This window comes from Phacochoerus africanus, chromosome 2 (genome assembly GCF_016906955.1).
Source record: "Phacochoerus africanus isolate WHEZ1 chromosome 2, ROS_Pafr_v1, whole genome shotgun sequence".
Classification (NCBI taxonomy): Eukaryota; Metazoa; Chordata; class Mammalia; order Artiodactyla; family Suidae; genus Phacochoerus; species Phacochoerus africanus.
In genome coordinates this window covers 58252887-58271014 of record NC_062545.1, presented here as the reverse complement: position 1 = coordinate 58271014, position 18128 = coordinate 58252887, and the positions used below count along the sequence as shown (strand labels likewise).

The 18128-nt window shown below is 41.7% G+C and overlaps 1 long non-coding RNA gene across 2 annotated transcripts; it reads left to right on the top strand.

The window, feature by feature from the left end:
• The first annotated feature begins 666 nt into the window (after positions 1-666).
• On the top strand, positions 667-17920 carry LOC125121029 (uncharacterized). 2 transcript variants are annotated; one of them, XR_007133379.1, is made up of 4 exons: positions 667-847; positions 5348-5466; positions 16857-17075; positions 17253-17920. It is a non-coding gene; the product is annotated as an uncharacterized LOC125121029 (long non-coding RNA). The 2 variants fall into 2 exon arrangements; XR_007133378.1 differs by having other exon boundaries at positions 16857-17920.
• The last annotated feature ends 208 nt before the right edge of the window (positions 17921-18128 follow it).

Sequence of the window (18128 nt, the reverse complement as noted above, 5' to 3'; positions counted from 1 at the left end):
CAGATCCCATGTTGCTGTGGCCATGGGATAGGCCAGCGCCTGTAGCTCCGATTGGACCCCTAGCCTGGGAACCTCCACATGCCACGGGTGCAGCCCTAAAAAAAAGGAACCCAGCCTGCTGACACCTTGATCTTGGACTTCTAGCCTCTAGAACTGAGCCAATAAATGGTTGTGTAAGCCACTCCGTTTGTAGCACTTTGTTATGTCATCCACAGAAAACTGAAACAATAACCAAATTTGGGGATTTTCTCCTCTAGGCTTATCTTTAAATTATCAAAACCAAATGCCTCTAACAATCTGTAAAAGTCAGCTTTCTTCATTCTGCTAACCACACACACACGTACATGACCACGGCCAAACAGGGAGCTGTGTGTCTGGCCGCGGCCCTGTGAGAACAGTTGCTGGGAATGCCCCGGAGACCGTGCCGTAACAGCAGACGTCAACAGGGATGGTATTTTCTTACTCTCAGTCCTGAATCAGTAAAAGACGAAGACAAAAAAAAGCACACTTGCGTATTCACTGGTTTAGGCCCAGTCATGATTCCTTTAAAGACGCTGCCAATAGATTTTAGTCATTCTCTGGCAAAGGTTTCTCTTCAACCGCAAACACTACATAGTTGCGGAATGAGTCACCACCTTGAGTAATCTAATTCCTTGACCAGTACATGCCTGCTGCTTACTTACAGCACACAGTGTCTTTCGTTGTGTGTTTTGTTTTGCTCCGTTCTCCCGAGCTTCTTTAATACTTTCTTAAGGGGACAGTCAAGGATTCTTTCTGAATCCCCAAAGAGGATGCATCTTGCTTACTCAGCAGCGTGTGAGCTGGCTAGTCATCAGGAGCCCAAATGGTAAGTTTTATTAAGCTTTCTCAATCTTGAGCTAGCTAGCATGGTTACTGCAAAAAAGGCAGTAAGGTGGCATGATTACTACAAAAAAAAAAAAAAGCAGCACGTGTGGGCTAAGAAAACTCTCTCCCCAAACCGGAAGACTTCTGCTAAAGAATCCAGGGAAAACAAGAGGGAAGGAGCTGAATGATGTTCCAGAACGGAGGACACTGGAACAGAGCCCACCCCCTGTGACCAGCCAGGCTCCCACAGGGACTCAATTTGCATGACCAAATAGCGCCCAAGACTTATTTCTATCAATAAAGGGTAAAGCAAATAAACCTCTAAGCTTATTCTTACATGATTTTTTAAAAAGTGTGCTTAAAGATATTTTCTCTACCAACATATCATAACCACAAGATGTTTAGTTCTTTAACGGGGAAATATTTTTTTTTCTCCAAGGCTGATAGATTGAAACATTTTGAATATTTGTAACATTTTTAAGAAGAATTTTTTATGAGTATCTGGCCAGCACTTTTTGAGTTTTTTTCTCTTTCTTCTTCCATGAGTGGGTACCAATATTATGGAAATAGAAATTGGAGAAGTGAAACTATCAACAAAATGAAAAGGCAACCTACTGAATGGGAGAAAATATTTGCAAATCACATTACCTGATAAGGGATTAATATTCAAAATACATAAAGAACTCATACAGCTCAATAGCAAAAAAACAAATAACCCAATTTTAAAAAAGGGACAGAGGATATGAATAAACATTTTCCCAAAGAAGACATACAGATGGTCAACAGGTACATGAAAAGATGCCCAATATCACTAATCATCAGGGAAATGCAAATCAAAACCACAATGAGATGCCACTTTCACACCTGTCAGTACAATTATTATCAAAAGGACAACAAAAAACGTGTTTGTGAGAATGTGGAAAAGAGAGAACCCTCATGCACTGTTGGTGGGAATGTAAACTGGTACAGCCACTATAGAGAACACTACGGTGGTGATTCCCCCAAAAAATTAAAGATTGAACTACCATACAACCCAGCCATTCCACTCCTGGGTATTCATCTGAAGAAAATGAAAACATTAACTCAAAAAGGTACATGCACCCCCATGTTCATTGCAGCAGTGTTTACAATAGCCAAGACATGGAAACAATCTAAATGTCCATTGACAGATGAATAGATAAAGAAGATGTGGTACATATATACAATGTAATATTATTCAGCCATAAAAACACTAAATCTTGTCCAAAAAATAGATAAAATCTTGTCATTTGAAACAACATGCATGGAACTTAAAGGCATTAAGCCAAGTCAAATAAATCAGAGAAAGACAAATACCACCTGATTTTACTTATATGTGGAATCTAAACAAACAAAACCAAGCTCATAGATACAGAGAACAGATTGGTGGTTAACAGAGTTGCGGAGTGGGAGGTGGGCAAAATGGGTGAAACAGGGTCAAAAGATACTAACTTCCAGTTATAAAATAGATAATTCATGGGGATGTAATATACAGAATACAGACTATGGTTAATAGTACTGTATAAACTAATTACTAAGAGAGGAAATCTTAAAAATTCTCATCACAAGAAAAAAATGTGTTATAACTAAATACAGGGACAGATGTCACCTAGACTTGTGATGATCATTTCAAAATATATACAAATATCAAGTCATTATGCTATACATCTGAAACTAATATATTGTATAAAAGACATTGGAGAAATGAAAGAAAAGTCCTTTTAAGTTCATTTCTACTGTGCCGGGCTCTATTCCATAAGAAAATGCAGGAGGGAGAAAGATACATCTTCAGTTTATGCCCTAAATGAGGATGCCTTCAGAACAAGCTGGAATGGCTGTTTAACAGCATAACTTATATTTGCATGGCACTACACAATGCTCACAAAACTCGCTCCATCCTCAGAGCAGTCCTGAGAACCAGATATATTACTACAGAGGAAAGAGAAGTCCCCAGGTCTATGGAACGTGACAAGGCTAGTCCTCTTTAGTCCTCTTTGTTCTCCACCCACAAAGACAACTTGCCCCAGACAGGAAGCTCAGCCATCTGCCACAGAGAATTCTCCAGTTAACATATCATCAGACACCTCTCTGCCCAAGGACAACACAAAGAGCCCCAAACTTCTCTGACCTTCTGTTTTCTCATCTGCAAAATAAGGACAATGCCACCAATCCCCACAGAATAAGGTGAGAGTAAAATCAAAGGATGCCAGAGAAGGGAGGTTAATGAACCACAGTATTATATACATGCTACACAAACCCCTTCTCCTGGAGCCATATCGCAAAGTGAATGAGGACACTTATTTGTTGTTTGACCTTAGGCAAGTTTCTTAATATTGCTAAGGCTCAGCTTCTGAGGGTAAAACAAGAATACTACTAGAGCCTGGCCCATAAGATTTTCATTGAAGCATAAAGAGATAATCCATGCCGAGCACTCAGCACTGGTCACTGCAAGGGTGTTGCAAGTCCTCCATAAATGTTGGCTTTTGTTAGTAAAGCCATTTGTTTGATCCTAGCCCTTTACCAGCTCAAGTATAAGCAGAGAGAAAATCATGTCTATCCAGGCTTTCTGCTCAGATGGCAGTTTCAATTCTATATGCTTAAAAGACATTCCTGGATGAATTCCATTTGCCCTTGTTTCAAAACATTAACATCTCTGGTCCACAGCAAGCATTCAGCCATGGAACATAGTTTGCTCTCCTTTTATTCCTGCAGCCCAGGATTTGGTTGGAGAACATTTAACCCCATCCCGATGACCAGGGAACACCATTCACCTACCCCTCACCTTGGTCCTCTTCCCCAAAGAGGGGCAGTGCAACAAGGCTACTTCAAAAGATAGCTGGCAGTTACAGAGCCAACTTTTATGAACACACATGAGAATAAATCATTTGACATACTAACTAGGAAAAGTCAACTCTAGTTGTCAGCCAGTCAAGGAATGTAAAAAGCAGCAGAGCGCCTGACATATAATTGGCACCAAAGACAAGCTGGGCTGGAAGAGAAAAAGTAACAAGGTGTCTTCCGGATTGGATCGGTGTCTGATCATAACTTTGAAGAATGTTTTAAAAGGAAAAGAAGAATAGACACCAGCACAGGCTAATCTTAAAATCTCATTCAGCTCGGTGATGGGCACCACTTCTTAAGTTAATCAGGTAACTACATTTTTCTGTAACTTAGATCATCTGAATATAGAGATCTTTACATCTTGTCTGAGGGTCATATAAATTACACATATCAACACTCACATGAATGGAAGCTGTTTGCCTGTGTTCAAGTAGGGTTGCAGCATGCTGGCCGGCTCCTCAGACTTGCTTTCTGGGACTGTTTGAAACCCTGAGATGTCTCAGTGACTTTTAGCCGAGAGAAACTTGGGAAGGTAGATGCAGATGGTGGCATCTTCAAATCCTTGCCATTGTCTTGTTCCGTGGCATTTCAGAAGTCAGTGTGTTCATTACCCTCAAATATTTCATTCTCCTCTTAATTCTCTCCTTTGGGTGGTCGTACAGGATCTGGGATTCAGATCTCAGACCTCCTACCCTGTCTGCTTTGTGTTTTCAGAACTTCATCATATGGACACATGCATGGGAACTTAATTTGCCATTGCATGGGAACTTAATTCAGTCAGTGAACGTTTATTAAGTGTCTGCTCCCTAAAAGGCATTATACAGGGCAGTGGGAAATATTGTAAATCCCCAGCCATCTGCAAACAGAATCGAGGGCCAACTATGTACCCAGTCCCGAAGACGTAAATTTGAATAAAGCCCAGCTCCTGTGCTCTAGTATCTAGAGCAGTGACGGATGGAGGCAGATGAATAATTACAACACCACGGGAAAAGCATAAAACAACCAGCCAATCTGTGGGTTTTCCCCCTTTTCTGACTCCTGCTGAAATGCGTGAACGGATGTGGCAGCCCTGTCTGAGCACCCACTAGAGGAGCTCCAGCCCTAGGGTAGAAGCCCTTCCTGGCCACTGATGGAAATACAGCCCAGTCATAGATACCCTCATCTGCCCATCTTCCCACGGGGCATTTTCTCTTCTGTTTCATAAGAGTATAGGATTTTTCTGTAGCTCTGGAAAATAAGCCTTTCCTGGTGCCTCTCACCCCTCCCTCCCTTCCCTCTTTTTTTCTCTTCCCGCCCCCAGGTCCGTGGGTGTCTGTGACTTCCTTCCTGTTCCATTGTTGTCATCCCCTCCTCACACTGGGCCTCTCCCAAGTGACACCTTGTAAACGGCCAGGCCACCTCCTCGCAGGAATACATGAAGACATAACACTGAAAGAGTCTGGCACTATCCTATTTACGTTTTGCATTTTTAACGGAAAGCCAGCATTTCTAGATAAGACATTCCTCTTTTTACAACTATCAAACCATAGTGGGAAAAAGACCCATAAAGAGCCTTTACCTTTTCACACTCGCGAATCTGACCTAAAGGAAAGCAGGAGGGAAGGAAAATTGTATAATGGTGAGAATCTTCTCTCTGTTTCAGAAGCTACACATTCGTGGAAAATCAAGAAGCAGAGAGCCGAGCAGGAGATGGGCTAAGCCAGGGGTGTGCACGTCTCTCCCCTCGGGGGCTGTGGCTTCGGATGCTTCATCTCTAACTGGGTGAGACAGGAATGTCATTGTTACTGCTTTCACCACAGTTCTCGGAATGAAGAATAGCAACCTTCTTTATTTTTACATCCCAGGATAATCTCTTTATTCAAGGTCTACATTTCCAAAGGTCTCAATTTGAACAGTGGATCTTGGAAACCCCCTTGAGTAATCAAGAGGAGGGCAGGGGGTGGGGGGGGGCGCCTAGGAGGGAGAGCCGTGCTCCCAGCTGTGTGGCTGTAAGGATGCTCTGTGGCCCAAGGCCAGGCAGCGGGGGTCCTCCTCTGCCTGAGGCCAGCGAGGAGGCAATGCAGGGTGCCAGGGCGCAGGGGCAGAACACAGACTCTAGAATCTCACTCCATCACTTACAAGGTGACTTTGAGCCATCACTTAACTTCTCCGTGCCTCAGTTTCCTGCCTGTGAAATGGGGAAAACAAGAGAACCTCATGGGGTCCCCATGGGGGTAAAGTGAGTTAGTGTTTAGGGGGCTCCTGGAGCTGTGTGGGACATGTCCTAAGTACTGGATGTATGTTTGTCATTATGATTTCCAAGGCTCCAGGGGAAATCCTGTTAATGGCGGAGTGGTCTCCTTTATCTGAACATACACCATGAAACACCAGCATCCAGTATACTTAAATTTCCAGTCAACATCATCCCAGATCCTGAAGATAGGTTTTTAAAAAGGCATAGCTCCGGAGTTCCCATTTTGGTGCAATGGAAACAAATCTGACTAGGAACCATGCATGAGGTTGCAGGTTCAATCCCTGGCCTCGTTCAGTGAGTTAAGGATCTGGCATTACTGTGAGCTGTGGTGTAGGTCGCAGACATGGCTCAGATCTGGCATTGCTGTGGCTGTGGCGCAGGCCAGCAGCTATAGCTCCAAGTGGACCCCTAGCCTGGGAACCTCCATTTGCCACAGGTGCGGCCCTAAAAAGCAAAAAATAAAATAAAATAAAAATAAAAATAAATAAAAAGGCATAGTTCCTAGTAATACTGTAACCAACGAATAAATCGGAGGTCACAACACAATGTATAGGATTCCACGGAGCCACGTCACAGCAAAAAAGTGATCTACGCAATGGGATCAAGCCCTTGCCCTCCTGCATACGTGACTTTTAGGACTTGGGTGTGTGTGTGCTTCCAAAAAACAGCCCCGCTGAGATGGACAGACTTTTCCCCAGATTCCTGGGTTCAGAGAAGCCCACAGTTCACCAAGGCAGTTTGCTCAACTCTAATTAGGAATCTGATTGCTGGTTGGCCTTGCACAAAGGACTTTTAATTAGGGCTGAGAACGCTTAGAAAAATCCGCTTGGCAAGTCGACTCCCTCCCTCTATCTCTTTTTTAACATCTTGCCAAGATCATAAGGAAAGGGAGAGCTTAATTACAGTTGGTGTATATATCTTTAAGAAAAAAAATACATTAAGTGCTTTAAAATAGGCTCTCTTGGCTCTGTGATCACAAGGATTTTACTCACTTCTTATCCCTGATTGGTCTCATTCTCAGTTACAGATGAATCAGACACATTTTGAGCAGCTTTAAGATTTGCTTTTCATCCAAAGCCAAGTAGGCAAATGGCAGTGAATTCACAAGCTTTTCCAAATGATCTCATAGGTTCCTCTGGCTCCACTGTGGGGGCCGTTTGCACTTTGCGATGCTGTTATCTTCAACACCCCCGGCCTGCTTATGCCCAAGGGGAGGCCGCCACGGAGGGCCGGGCGAGGTACTCTACTTTCCAGAAGGCAAGTTTGAGGCCCTTAATAATAGGTGCATGTGGCAGCTGTGAATGAAAGAGAAGATAAGCATACGAAAGGAAGTTGGGCCTGGAGAAGGTGGGGGTGGACCTGGGGCCTTGGAGATGGATACTGTCCTGAAATCATCATTTCTCAAGGCATCAGTACATGCATTAAGTCTCCCAGCCTGTTAAACAGGTGACCCACTCTCCCCTTCAATCCATTTGAACATGGCCCTGGCAGCCAGTGACTTTTTAATCATTTATAGGCAATACCTGATAGTATGCTGAGGCACTGAACCAGTGTAATATATGCGCAGGGCGACTCTGTGAAGTTCAAATCGGCCCCTCAGACGCGTGAGATTTCCTGACTGAAGTTCGTGTTTCACTGCTCCTTTAGTCTCAGACTTCTTTTTTTTTTTTTTTTTTCCCAAGTCTTTGTGCCTGAGTGCTAAGGATCCCTTTCATCTAATCTCGGGCACCTGAAGCTCGGCTATTGAATTACATTTCTTCACTTACTATTTATGTTTGATGCAAAAATAAGAAAGCGGGTAGAAGCAGAAGATGCTGTCACTTAACGCCTGAAAGGGACCTGTCAATCATCCCTGAGCCCCATCCAGTTCTTTCGCACTTTTAAACGTGATGCTTCCGTGCAGACTCTTGACTTTGGCTCCACGGAATTATCTTAAAATTCAGGCACATCCCTCTCTGCTGAGCCAATGTGCCTCATGGTCAATAGGGATTTTAAAGTCTCCTGCCTTTTGACTTAGACAGTTGCTGAGGGGTGGAGGAGCCAAGCAGTATTGAAATGGTTCCCACTCCCTGGGAATATGGGACGGCTGGCTCCCCCGAGTGCCTTCCGACACAAACATCTTTCTAAGGTTGCTCTGGTTCTGGAGTGGCAGCCGCAACAATTACATTTCATGATTTGATGGCGAAATGTCACTGGACTGAAAACTCTTTAATATCAAGGAAAATACTGGAGGGAGAACAGCTTTCTAATTCAAGCCAGGTGAACTTCCAAGACATGGGGCTGATTTATCACACCATGCATATGCCTCTCCTGGACACTGCTGTTCCCCCATCTTCAGAGAGATCAGGCATGAATTTATCACCAGTATGTTCTTCCTGCTTTTAAAAACCATCGGGTCTATCTGTTACCTTCTTTCCCAACTGCCAAGAACACTCTCCAGAACTTAGCATTAGCTCTTCTGATGAGCTGGAGAGAGAAATAGCATTATCCTTGTTTTACAGATGGAGAAATCTGAAGCTTGGGGAGGCTGTTTTGCCTAAGGTGAAAGTGTTGTTTTCATCCTAGACTTTTATTTTTATCTCTTCAACTTTCTTCCCGAGGGTGGTAATGAGCTTGGAGGATTCATCAGGACGAAACCCTGTCTGAAGACTTGTTTATAAAATTATTTCAATAAAATCTGCAATCAGATTGGCTGGGCTGGGTCTTCAGACTGAGCGGCTTCCCTAATGAGCTCGACTCATCAGGGCGGCAAAATCTCGTTACCAGCCAGCTTCTCCCACACTTTGTCAAGGCAGGTGGTGGGGGCTGGTATAAGTTTATTAGTAATAAAGACCAAAGCCCCAGGAGCTTTTATACGAGAACCTGGTTTCTTTTTCATTTGTTTAATTATTTAAAAAGTTGGGTTGGAAAATGTTTGTGGAGCAGCTAACAATGTGACTTCAGAGAAGGATGGCCCGGCACAGCCCACTCGTTAGCTCTGAAACTGTCCCACGTCACCGCTTTTCCTGGGTGAGTTGCCGTCTTCCCCTTCCTTGTGGCTGTGTTATTTGCCCCTCTGATTCCTATCTGTCTGCCCGATTCAACTCACACACTTAAGCTACACAGAAGACTGGATTTTCAAAGGTAAAAGGAACCCAGAAGGAGGATTTTTATGTTTCAGAGCCCAGGGCTTCTGAATACTCATGGCCCTGGGAGTCACCACATGAGTGACTGCTGGTTAGGAGTCTGTCTTCCATATTCGTCATGTTTTGAAACTTCAGTTCTTTGGTTGTTTACAAAAGGATAGCGCCACTGAAGACAGAAGGCCAAACTGTGGGCCACTGTGGGGCAAGATTATCAAAAAGCCCTCACTTGGAGTTCCTGTTGTGACTCAGTGGAACGAACTCCACTAGCATCCATGAGGTTTTGGGTTTGATTTCTGGCCTTGATCAGTGGGTTAAGGAGCTGTGGTGTAGGTCGAAGATGGGGCTTGGATCCTGAGTTGCTGTGGCTGTGGCGTAGGCTGGCAGCTGCAGCTCTGATTTGACCCCTAGCCTGGGAATTTCGATATGCCACAAGTGTGGCACTAAAAAGACCACAAAAAAAAAAAAAAAAAAAGCCCCTCACTCAAAGGTGGGAAAGTGTTTCCCAGCCCTAAAGATCCACCAGTGCCTGAAATAAACACTCCATCCACACACCCACACTCCTCCCCGCCCCACACACTGTTGACTCAGTTGCCCCTAAGCCTCCCTTGAAATGGGCAGAAAGCAAAGGAGGATGTGTTCACCATTAACTGCTTTGCTCCATGGGAGTTCAATGGATGGCTGTGCAGGATTGCTCATTGGGATTGCTATACAGACCTACTTTTTATTTGAAAGCTGCATTTGGTACAGATGGAGAGAGATATTCATTTCTGTTCTATTCATGTTTTGCTATTTTTTTAGAACATGTACAGTTTTTCAATAAAATTTCTGATTTGCAAATGATAAAGCAATGCATACTCATCATCAAAAATTTAGATAAAACGAAACAAAAATATTGGGAAGAAAATGACATTACCCAAATCACCCAGATAATAAAGGTTACCATTTAGCCTAGGCCCCACCAATCATAAATGGATAACTTCTTTTTCTTTTGAGTAGTATGTGTGAAAGACCCTACTTTTCTTTTCCTTTTGAGATTATTTCATGAGCATTCTTCCATGTCCTTGAGTAGTCTTTGAAAATATGATTTTTATTAACCACACAAATTGCATTGTTTGGTGTGCTAGGATTTATGTGCCCAGTTCCCTCAGGTTGACATTTAGGTTGTTCTAATTTGTAGTTATCACAAAGAATTCTGTAATGTATAACCCTTTAGAGCACACATCTTTATCTTTGTTCCTCAAATGGAACTAATGAGTCAAAGCCTATTAACATTTTGAAAATTCTTAGAATCTGTTTTCAATTTGTTTTCTAGGAGCATTATAACAATTTATATCCTTCGGACTGAATCTTTGCCACCCTGATATATTTTTTTAATCTTTCCAACTGGAGAGATGTTTTTATCTGTTAATGGCATCTTATTGATACTAATGTGTATTTGTTTGATAACTAGCTATTTGGAACAGCTTGATTGAGGTATAATGTAGATATCATAAAATCTCATTCTAAGTGTACAATTCAGAAATTTTTAGTAAATTTATAGAGTGTGTAACCATCACCGATTTAAAAACAGTTTTAGGACATACTAATTTTGGAACAGTCCCTAAAACCTCCCAAAATTCCATGTAGCCCATCTGTAGTCAATCCTCACTCCTACTTCTATCCCCAGGCAACCATTGATGTGCTTTCTGTCTCTATAAATCTGTCTTTTCTGGACATTTCATAGAAATGGAATTATGTCTACTATTTTGCATTTGACTTTTCACTTAGCATAATGTCTTTGAGGTTTATCCATGTTTTAGCATATTATGATAGTATATATTTATTTCAGTTTTAATTTAATATTTAATTCATTTTTATTGATGAATTCTTTAGTGTGGATGTATCTAATTTGGTTTCTCTTCAACAGCTGATGGACATTTGGATTGTTTCCAGTTTGAGGCTATTATGAATATTTGCATACAAGTCTTTGCGTGGATGTGTGTTTCATCTCTCTGGGTAGATTCTAAGAGTAAAACTGCTGGTTCTCTTTTTAAATGTCCATCAACTAGTAAGTGGATGAATAAAATTAGGTAGATTTCAGACTTTACTTATGTTCCTGAATGGCTGAACATAACATAGAAATCATATGTATGTTTTTAAAACTTCAAAAGAGTTCTTTGGTAAAACATCAGGACCTGGAGAGCTTTTGAAAGGAGCTTTTTTTATGGGGGGGATAACTTTGTCAATTCCTTCTCAAGGTTTTTGGTTTTTTCATATATATAATTGATTTAATGAATTTTAGCAATTTCCCTCAGAAAAATCATCCATTTACCAATATTTTCACATGTATTAACATACAATATTATCTCATTCCATTTAAATCTTCTCTGCAATGTGTTCATATCCATGTTCTATTTCTAATACTATTTGTTTGTATTTCCTTTTTCCCAAGTTTCAAATAGTGAAAAGTATTTCCATTTTGTTAGCCTTTAAAAATACGAAAACCCTTGAATTAATCAATTATACATTATTTTCTAATTTGTAAATTGCTGTATTTTTCTTTCTTGTCTATTTCTGCTTATTTGGATTTGTTTTATTCTTCTATTTCTGTTCTTTTAAATCACATGCTTAGGTTTTAAATTTTCATTATTTCTGGCTTAATACTGATAGTATTTGAGCCCCTCAGCATACTTCTTGGTACTGATCTGGCCACATTCCACGAATGCTTATATATAATTTTCATAACTTTCTAAAAAGCTTGCAATTACAGTTTTTATTTTCTTTTTTTAAATGAAATCCTCATAAAGAATTTTTAAAATTTCTAAGTGGTCGATAGTTTAGATTTTTTTCATTCTTATTTAAACTTGTGTAATATTTTCTATCTAAAAGACAAAGTTTTCTTTAGGGTCTCAAATATTATTTGTTCTGCTCAGAGCTGCAAATAATACTTTTTTAAAAGACTCGGTTTTTACTGTTAGGGAATGAAATTTAATATTTGCCTATAAATCAACTTTAATAATTACAGTATTTCAGTATTTGGTGTCCTCTTTTTTTGGTTGTCAAAATAGGTATTTAGGTCTCCTAGTGACAACTGCTTTTCTGTCAGTTTTTGTTTTTTAATGTTTCATGCTGTGCTTTCATGACTTTTATCACTGTGATAGTTTCATTCACCATAATGCCCTTTATCAACATAAAATGCCAAACGGATCCTTTGTCCCAAGGATTGCTCTATGAGGACCTCTATTTTGTCTAATTATTACTTCCATTCATCTCCTTGGTTATATCTACTTGATAAAGATTTGGCTCATGTTTTACTCTTTTAACTATTTAGAATTAATTTTATCATCTACTGATTTTTTCCTGATTTCCAAGGGAATTCATGTTATTGCAGAAATTCTGACGACTACAGAAAAGCACACATACACACATAATCATCCGTTATCCAGTATCCAGAGTTTTTTTTTTTTTTCTTCCTCTTCTTTTAAAATTTTCTTTGATATGTTCAAAGGAAGCCAGAGGAGCCTACATCAGGGCCTATAGGTCACAGGCCAATTAGAGCAGAAACCAGATCCTTCTACTGTCCAAAGCATGGAGGACAGTTATCAGAAAACCAGCTCTCGTTTCTGCTTCATTTCTTAAAATTCAGAGACGGCAAATCACATTCCTCTCTTGTCTACTGTGGGAGCACAGAAAAAAAGTGATTAGATTGCCAAGGATTCAAAGCAAGAATGACGCGCATCTGCTACAATCAGGAGGCGGAAGCCAGGCAGCTCCCTCGTGTCAAGAGTTCAGAGAAGGTGATTCCAGCGGCTGCCACTGAGAAGCAAACCTTGGGCTCAGCATGGGCCTGGGCTGTATGGCAGTGTATATGTGTGTTATTGGGTGTTTGTGCATGTTGTATCACGCTGTATTGTTATGTGTCTGTGGTGTGTGCACTGTTGTTTATGTTGTTGGTGTGGGTGTGTGTTGGTTTTGTGTGTATGTTGTTAGGGTGGGTGGGCATTTTTGTGTGTGTCTGTTCTTGTTTGTATGTGTTGCTGCTGGGTGTATGTGTTGTTGTGTGTATGTGGAGGGGAGGGTTCACAGCAGCAGAAAGGGTTTGGCAGCAGCCCAGAGGTCCTGCTTAGGGTAAGCAGATAGTCAACACAGCAGAGGCATTTTCTTCTGGAGGGAAATTCTGGGTCTGAGAGCTGCCTTAAGTTGTTTTCTGGCTGAACAAGTAAGGTCCTTCAGCAAAAATGTATCTTATGTCAAAGGATCTGAAAATAGGCTCTCCAAGGAAAGGTTAAAGGGACTGAACTCTTTGACGTAAAGGAAGAAAATATTAAGTGACCCCTTAATTACTACCGTCCAATCCATAAAGATTCCCTGAAAGAGGGTGTTCAGTGGTTTTCCATTTTCTACAGAAGACAGGAAAGGTGAAATGCAATCCACTAAAACAATGCAAAGATCAAGGAGTTTCTTGACCCTCAGATTTTGTACAAGAGGAGACAGTCTGCAGAAAAAGATTATACAGTTTCCATCCCCAGTGATCTCTGAAGAGAGATCAATAACCATCCTGAACACGGGGGCCATGAACTATTGGAAACCAGCACAACCTCTGTGCCAGGCAGACCTGGGCTAGAATTCCAGCTCTGCCCACCCCCCCAAAGATGACCAACTGCTTTATTCTCAGCTTCCTCATCTGTAAAACTGGCATGATAACAACTGGTAGCACAGATTTTTGTTGGTTTAAATCAAATGACAACCTATATAAATCTCCCAGCCTGGTAAATAGTAGGTGCTCAGCAAATGTTAGCTTCCTCCCCCTTTCAACTATCATTTGGTGAGCAGTTAACCTTGTATACCTCAGACCACTAAAGAGAACCCTAACTCAATTCCACTCATTCTTTAGTGATTTACTGAGCACCTCCTTTGTGTAAGGCACTGCAGCCACACACCTTTCGTACGCCTCCAGCTTTTGTGTGTGGGCCGACCCCACGCATCCACCTTCTCAGTCAGTATGTTTCTGCTGGAACTTACACATTGGCATTGTCATTCAAAACCTCTGGGAGCGCCATCAAGAGTGACTGGTTCAGGAATGGGAACACGACCCAGTCAGAAGCAGTGAGAGCCCAGGGGTTTTGCTTGAGTTTAGTGCAGCAGACCCTTGCTTCTCCCACAAGCCCGGGAGGCTGGAGCTAGTATCCCATCTAACCTCCTTAAGAGCTTGAGAACTACAGAACATAGAGGAAAGCAAACGGAGTTGAGAAACAGGGAGAAGCATCACCTCACACGGGTCAGAATGGCCATCATGAAAAAGTTTACAAATGACAAATGCCGGAGAGGGTGTGGAGAAAAAGAAACCCTCCTACAATGATGGTGCAGCCACTATGGAGAATGGGATGGAGGTTCCTTGAAGAAACTAAAAATAGAATTACCATATGATCTTGCAACCCCACTCCCGGGCATATGTCCAGAGAAAACCATAATTCAAAATAATTCATGCACCACAATGTTCACTGTCGCACTATTTACACTAGCCAGGATGTGGAAGCAACCTAAATGTCCACTGACAAATGAATGGGTAAAGAAGATGTGGTGTGTATATATAGTGGACTATTACTCAGTCATAAAAAGGAACAAAATAATGCCATTTAAAGCAACATGGATGGACTAGATTTTCATACTAAGTGAAGTAAGCCAGACAAAGTCAAATATCATATGTTACCGATTATACGTGGGTCCTTTAAAAACTGACACAAATGGGGAGTTCCAGTCATGGCTCAATGGTTAATGAATCCGACTAGGAACCATGAGGTTGTGGGTTCGATCCCTGGCCTCACTCAGTGGGTTAAGGATCTGGAGTTGCTGTGAGCTGTGGTGTAGGTTGCAGACTCGGCTCGGATCCTGAGTTGCTGTGGCTCTGGCGTAGGCCGGCAGCTGCAGCTCCAATTGGACCCCTAGTCTGGGAACCTCCATATGCCACAGGAGCGGCCCTAGAAAAGGCAAAAAGACAAAAAAAAAAAAAGGAAACAAACTTATGGTTGCCAAGAGGAAAGGGGGGGTGGATAAAATAGGAGTTTGGGACTAACATATATACACTACCGTATATAAAATAGATAACTAACAAGGACCTACTGTATAGTTCAGGAAACTATACTCAATACTTTATAATAACCTATCTATAAGGGAAAATCTGAAAAAGAAAGAAACTGAATCACTTCTCTGTACAACTGAAACTAACAATACTATAAATCAACTATACTTAAAACAAAAACCAAAAAACCAAGGAAAAAAAAAAAAAGAATGGAAAAGCCAGCTCAATCCCTGGACTTTTCACTTATGTGACCCAGTAAACTCTGCTTTTTTGTTTTTTGTTTTTTTGCTTTTTTAGCACCGTACCCGTGGCATGTAGAGGTTCCTAGGCCAGGAGTCGAACTGGAACTACAGCTGCCAGCCTGTGCCACAGCAATGCAGGATCCGAGCCGCATCAGAGACCACACCACAGCTCACGGCCATGCCAAATCCTTAACCCACCAAGCGAGGCCAGGGATTGAACCCAAAACCTCATGGTTCCTGGCTGGATTCATTTCCACTGTGCCACAAGAGGAACTCCTGCTTTTTGTTTAAGCTAGTTGTGTTGAGTTTTAGTTTGCCAAATGAGTCCAAACTGATAGAGGCTGGCTAAAATATACAAAAATGAGTAAGACCAAAAAGCTTATAAATCGTAAACGAGATGTTCACCAAAATAATAATGGTACGGGGCAAAGTATTTATTATATGCTATTTATCTAGGGCTTGCCACATGCCAGACACTCTGCTAAATTCTTTGCACTGGTTGTTTTATTTAATCCTTACAACAGCTATTTCTACAAAACGCATAATGTTTGACTTTGAACTTGAGAGATAGATAGACATTGGACAGGTGTGAGAGTAAAGAGGGTAAGTGGAAGAGGGAACAATGGAGACAGGACAATGCAGAGACTGGGTGGGAAACAGCCAGCAGTCCCATTCACTGGGGCCTGATGGCACGAAAGACAGTAGCAGGGAGGGGAGTAGGACTGAAAAGGCAGACCAAGGTCAACTCATTGGGAATTCCGAATGCCAAGGTGAGGAATCCATGGTATTAACAACGAGGTGTTTCAAGCAAAGAAAGAAGAGACCCCAAATCTGCTCGCACATAGCTTAGAGTGTATCTGGGGAAAATATTCTCTTGCAGTAAAGGAGGGTCAAGATGGGTAGTTAAGAGGGGAAATAATTAATGTGTAAGTATTCGTAACTTTTGCTTCCCTCCCTAACATTGACAGAGACTGACTCTTCCTTTTGGAAGAGGTAACGAGGAAAAGAGGGCAAAAACTTTCAAAACGTAAGAGGGTACGTGGATCTGCAGAATGCAGGGTTTAGGTGACGGGCAAGGGAGAGAGACAGCAAACCTGGGATGGCGCTCACAGGGCTGGAATTTGAGGGGGAAAAAAGGGTGAGATTCTTAGGGAACCATTGCCATGCATGTGAAGGAAACTGAGAGCAATGGGAAAGAATTTTTTTTTTTGTCTTTTTAGGGCCGCACCCTCAGCATATGGAGGTTCCCAGGCTAGGGGGTCTAATCGGAGCTGAGCTGCCGACCTATACCACAGCTCACGCAACGCTGGATCCTTAACCCACTAAGCGAGGCCAGGGATGGAACCCACGTCCTCATGGATACTAGTAGGGTTTGTTAACTGCTGAGTCACAAAAGGAACAACAGGAAAGAGAATTCTTAAAATGCAGTGTTATGAGGTTTCTGAAGAGCAAAGATTTGAAGCATGTCCTTGTAATGACTTTTTCACTTCCAGATTGCAGATGCTGGGATGTGCTGTCATTGGGAGGAAGAGCTAGTTTCGATCCTTACGGAAGAGCATGACTGGCCGCTGGAGGGAGGAGAAGAGTTATTGTTTAATGCATACAGAGTTTCCATTTGGGATGATGAAAAAGTTCTGGAAATGGAATGGTGGAGAGAGTTGCACAATACTGTGAATGTACTTAATGCCACGGAATTGTACACTTAAGAGCTGGTAAGATAGTAACTTGTGTGTTATGCGCATTTTATCACAATTTTTGAAAAGCCACATGTGATATAAGGCTGTAGTTGCCATAATCATTACTTATCTTGTTTATTTATTATTATCTTTATTGTGGTCACCTCCACTAAGATTATAAGCTGCTGAAGGACTGGGCTCTTCTCTTCACAGCTTGATTCCCCAGGATTTTGCATTGTGTCTGACACTGCAACAAGCACTCAGTAAATATCTGTGGAAAGAATATATCTGTATCTGCCCAACGTGGACAAGGTTCAAGTGTTTTTCCTGTAAGGCCCCCAAAGTTCCACACAGATCAGTGGATGCAGAGAGATGCTCTGGAGAAGAATATCACCCATCTCCAGCTGACTGATTTAGTTTGACATAGCCCAGCTAGGATTTCCCTTTTGCATGTAACACATAGGCTGATGAAAGCCAAAGTATCGTATCAGCTGCAACCACCGTCAGCCTCTCTTCTCTCTGTCTTTCTGCTTCCATGAGCTGCCCAGAGCCTCTTACTGCAGCACCCAGGCAGGTCAGCATTGATCTGGTTCAGTGTAGGGCCTTTCTCCTTGTTATCAAAACATCCCTTCCTCTTTCCCAGTCTCTGAAGACTCTGCTACTATGTGATGAAAGGTGGTAAGTGGACTAAACAGGTCAACTACTTGAATGTCATTTGTGGTGAAGAGATACCAGGGCCCCTTTGATAATAAAACACATCTAAGCTATAGCTAAAGGAGCAAAAAACCATTTTTGCAACTGTAGGAATTCAGGTTTTTGCAGAAGCGTATACTTTGTTTTGGATTTTGTGTAAAGATTTAAAATTAATTGAAACATTAGAACACTCCCTAACACCATACACAAAAATAAACTCCAAATGGATTAAAGACCTAGATATAAGACCAGACACTATCAAACTCCTAGAGGAAAACATAGGCCAAACACTCTCTGACATAAATGACAGCAACATCTTCTCAGATCCACCTCTCAGAGTATTGACAATAAAAAGAAAAATAAACAAATGGGACCTACTCAAACTTCAAAGTTTCT